This window comes from Anneissia japonica, unplaced genomic scaffold (genome assembly GCF_011630105.1).
Source record: "Anneissia japonica isolate Jap-2015-1 unplaced genomic scaffold, ASM1163010v1 scaffold287994_len634616_cov204, whole genome shotgun sequence".
Taxonomy (NCBI): Eukaryota; Metazoa; Echinodermata; class Crinoidea; order Comatulida; family Comatulidae; genus Anneissia; species Anneissia japonica.
In genome coordinates, this window is record NW_022707798.1 from 619,796 (window position 1) to 625,146 (window position 5,351).

The 5,351-nt window shown below is 35.6% G+C and overlaps 1 long non-coding RNA gene across 1 annotated transcript in view; it reads left to right on the top strand.

Annotated features, from left to right (window-relative positions):
- Positions 1-5,351, top strand: part of LOC117106434 — a 10,091-nt gene that overhangs the window by 3,914 nt on the left and 826 nt on the right. The gene's annotated exons all lie outside the window — the stretch shown is intronic.

The window sequence follows — 5,351 nt, forward strand, 5'->3', positions numbered from 1 at the left end:
ATGCAACTAGATGTGAAAAAAAGGAGGCGATTGAATACTTTCTTAATAACCTTTGTGAAAAGTATGAGGGAAAAAGGCATTCGTACTTCTGTTACTATGATTCATGGTGAAACTATTGACGATTCTTCTTGATACACTCTTGCATGGACCCAATCAATTCGAGGATATTCATAATTTGTAAAAACGTTAAATATGTGATATTCCCAATGCGATCAAAATGATGGAATATTCTTACTTTCCAAGGAGCTGGAGAAATTGAATTGTATAGTTATTAAGGGACATTAAGAAATTTTGATTTCATTTACCACTATTTGTACAGTACTTGCAATTGACAATATTGCTTTCTCTACAAAATAAATAAAATGATTGATGTGTTAAAATGAAAAAACCCTTTTGTTTAATCATTGCAGTGAAAATATTTTGTACTATACCTACAATTGAAAAGTTTTATTTTCAGACAAGGAGTAATTTGTTGAAATGTACACCTAGTTCATGGTCATCGACTCAGCCAATGTTCAAACCAGAGTTAGAAGCCAAGTCAGAAATGTGTAGCCTCCATATTTGTTCTCTCTGGGCCATGTCAGCTAATCCATACAGGCTCCCATATGGGTAAACCAATATGCCATCCATATGAGCCAGAAAATATGGGCCTCACATATGGGACACCTATATACCACCCATGTGCAGTTGCAATGGGTACCATGTTTGTCCCACATGGGGCTTTGGTGGAGAATACGAGGGGCCCCATATGGGGAGACCCATATTACATCCATATGGGTCAGAAAATAATGGGCCCCATATACCACCCGTGTGCAATTGCATATGGGTACCATGTGAGAATCTCGTATGCCACCCATGTACAAATGCATAAGGGTACCATGTTGGCCCCATATGGGTTCTCTGAAAGATGTGGGCCCCACATGGGGCTTGGTGCAGAATCCGGAGGGTGCCTTAAGGGCTAGTCCAAATCATACCCATGGGTTGCGAAATATAAGTTCCATATGGGCCCCAAATGGGTTATACCTGGGCTATGGGTTAAACCACATGGGCCCCACATGGGGCTTGGGTGCAGAATCTGGAGGTTTCCTCAAGGATATAGCCCATATGTTACCCATATGGGTGGGGAAAATATAGGTCCCATATGGGAAACCCATATACCACCCATGTAAAAATGTATGTGGGTTCCATATGGGCCCCAAATGGGTCATATCTGGGCTATGGGCTAAATCAGATGGGCCCCACATGGATCTTGGGTGCAGAATCTGGAGGTTTCCTCAAGGATAGCCCATATGTTACCCATATGGGTCGGGAAAATATAGGTCCCATATGGGAAACCCATATACCACCCATGTAAAAATGCATGTAGGTTCCATATGGGCCCCAAATGGGTTATACCTGGGCTATGGGTTAAACCACATGGGTCCCACATGACCTCAAGGATAGCACATATGGTACCCATATGGGTCAGAAAATATAGGTCCCATATGGGAAACCTATATGCCACCCACATACAAATTAATGTGGGTTCCATGTGGGCCCCAAATGGGTTATATCTGGGCAATGTGGGCTAAATCATATGGGTCCCACATGGAACTTGGGTGCAGAATCCGGAGGTTTCCTCAAGGATTGCACATATGGTACCCATATAGATCTGCATATGGGCACCATATGGGTCCCTTATCGGCTGGTTAGATAAAATTTTATCTGATTTGTTTCATGCTTTTTGATGTTTTTGATGTTGAGCGTAATTCGTAATTCTTAAATTTAATGGTTTTGATGCAATAAATTAAATTATTTAATAATAATAATTATAATAAGTATAATTATAATAATTACTGAAGCAATCATTTATAATTATATAATAATTATAAAAAAAACAAAGATTGCTATGGTAATTATTTATTTATAATTCTGTAGTTTTCTCTTGTTTTTTATCTAAACAATTTTATGTAAATCTTTATGTTTAAAATTTCCTGTTTTGATGTAACAATATAGTTCGTAATTCAGCCTTTTTGGCTGCCATTTTTTATGCTTTTTATAAATTTTGAATTTTGAATAAAATACCATTATATAATTTTAGTTCAGTCTTTTAGTAAATTGTCCAAAAATGGAATACAGATCTGAAACAAATAATTGCATTAATAAAAATTGCACAGAAAAAAAATATATATAATATAAATCATTAAAGTATAAATTGTTATAAGTTCTGTAGCTTGTTACATTGCAGGAAGGGTTTGAAACTACAGTTAAACTTGCGAATTTGCTTATTAAACTACAGTAGATTGTTGTGTTTGCCATTTTTAACAATGTGGACTGTCAAATTTTATCCAAGTCAAAACAATTTCTCAATGGCATTTTGGATTCGACTTGACAATGAATTAGATTGAATTAAATTTTTGTTGTGGTGAAAGAAACATTCATTGGTAGAGAGAGATACAAATGAAGATAAAGTGCCTTGCTCAAGGAGAAAAACAAAATGAATCTTATTGAATTTGAAACTCTACTTTCAGAATTTAATCTAAATTTAGAATTATAAAAAGTCTAAAAATGTAGCATTTATTTTAAAATAATGTTATTATTAAAAATTTATATGTTTTTTTTTTTCTTTTTTTATTCCAGGCCTTTTTTCTGTCCGTAGTTTTGGACATTGAACCAATGTTTCATAATGTACGCCATTGAGGAATTCAGCTGGTTTTGTGGGAAAGATGACAACATCTCTTTACAACACTTCAAGTGGAACAAAAATCACACAATAGATAATGCGTGTTTCATTGGTCTGATTTCCACCGGTATAAGCGTTCTCTTTATTCTTCTCGTATCCCTCATTCTATTTATTCTTGCGTGTTTTACACAACTTAAAAGGCTCAGCCATCGTTACATTATCCCACTTCCGGGACATATACCAAGATGGCTCCTCAATATACTGATGGTACTACTGCAGTTAGCTAAAGTTGGCGAGGGCATTATCACGGATGTTTCGGTATGCAGGAATTTCAACACAGAACCGTACCTGTATATTCCTGCTTGTGCAAGTCTTATCGCGGTGATTTTGTATATTTCGTATTACCACCATGTTGAATATTGGAACAAGCCCTCCATGTCGTTTCTACTCCTTTTTTATTGGTCGTTCAATCTGACATGTGACGTACTGACGTTGATGAACGCCATTGATGAGGAATGGAAAGAATTCTCCTTTCTGCGTTACGATTTGATTTTAATTAGCATCGTGTTTACATCATTGTACATTTTGCTGGAGTTAATTGTTATATCAAAGGTATGTAAAATTTTCTTCAATGAGTATTTATTTAAGTACTGTCAGGCATGAGGGGTTTCCGGTAAAGTGGACTTGTCCCAGGACAACCACTCAAAAAGAAACTGGGTTGTGCTTAGAGACAAAGACGAACTTTGAGACCACGAAGGCGTCTCTATCAAAAGTCAACTTTTTGATCTGTCGGTCACGCTGCTCCTTGATTGCATAATGATCTTAGGGCCCATTGATCTCTAGCATGAATGTATTCGTCATATAAAACGTCATTTACACAGGCTCAGTATTATCTTTTATTTGCCAAGAGAACACTACATTGCTCGTGTTGAATGTTTAATATTCAATTAATGCACTTGTATGTTAAAACTAACAAAAGTGTTGCATATAAAAGTGTTTCTAATACATACAGACTGTCAACACCAATGCAATTGTTACTAATATAGTAGAGGGCAGCCTGTATTGATTAATTTGCTATTTCGCACATTACATCTGGATAAAATTCAGTCGTAATTTTCAATATTTATATAGTACTTACCACACAACATTTACAATAACCCATAAAATATCTGTGGTGGAATGCCCACGTAAATCGTGTCTCATCAAGTAAAAAAAGTGAAGAATACAGTAGTAGAGCCTGTATTGTTTAATTTGCTATACTGTAAGGTATATTTTCCACATTACATCTGGATAAAATTCAGTCGTAATTTTCAATATTTATATAGTACTTTACCACACGACATTTACAATAACTCATAAAAAGTCTGTGGTGGAATGCCCATGTGTATCGTGTCTCATCAAGTATTAAAAAAAAGTGAATAACGTACGCTCAAATTCCCATGCGCTTATTGAGGTAAACAATAACCAAAACACGCAAGGATAAATTCCACCCAAAAATATCTTTTTTTTGTTCATTTTATTGATGTACAGTAATTTGTTAATATTTACAAAATATCAATAAGAAACAGTAGGCTACAGTATATTCTAGGCTAAACCATACGCATGATTCATTAAAAAAAAAGTGATTGTCCAAGGGCAACAAACAAAGCAATTCGTGGATTGTCTGACTTTTTAAATGTTTGTCCTAGGGGTGGAATCTCTCATGCTTGACAGTATAGATATATTAAAAATGGTATTAATTATTGTTTCATTCTTATGCTTAATTACTTTCTACTAAAACTGTATGTTTCCTGGGAAATTAAAAAAAATATGAGTATAATTCAGAAACTAGGTCAAAATTAATATAAACTTTAGTCACTTATCAGAGAAGCTATCTATCAGCCTGTGGTCGTCAGAACTAGGTTCAACTAGATTTGAACTCGTCACTGAGGACGAGTTAGGTGATCCGCCGTACTTTGACCCTCACGAAGCACGCGCGGTTCTGATTGAAAAGTATAATATTCTAAAACATGCTCTATTTATAAGAGTAATTTTGAGCATTTTAAAAGGAATTTTAAAGAAAAAGAGTATTGAGCATTTTAAGGACTTACGAATGTGTACACATACGTCTTAACGTCCGTGCGCACGGTAGTATTAATACAATGTCAGAAACCCAACACATGTAACCTAAACGTAATTTCCAGCTTCAGTACGTGCTGTGGGCGTGGAAATGAGCGTACGGCTCGTCAATTTTGGAAAGTTTTGGAATATTCAAAATGACCTGAAACGTGCTTTAAATTATCTGAAAAGTGATATTAACAATTTTAAAATTTTAACGCACAAGTACGAATAGCTTATACGACGTGCCTGACGACGGTAATGGCACATGAATTGAAAGCTTGCCAAGTTTAATTTAAAACCCCTGTTGGCTGGTAATGCCACACGAATTTTGCCTTTACAGTAAACGAACTATCGGTCTGATAGTGTCGAAATACAGTCTGCCGCCCTCTATTTTCAATGTGTTTACATCTTTCAAGAAAGAAAGATGAGAAGGCTCCAAAAAAGCCTTCTTTTTGACCATGATGACGTCACCAAAATAAAAAATAAATGGACACATCCGAAAGAGAATTGATTTACTGTAGCTATAACATACTCAAAGGTGGGAGACAATCAATCAAGATAAGCGAGTACATTCAAACGAGTATAAAAA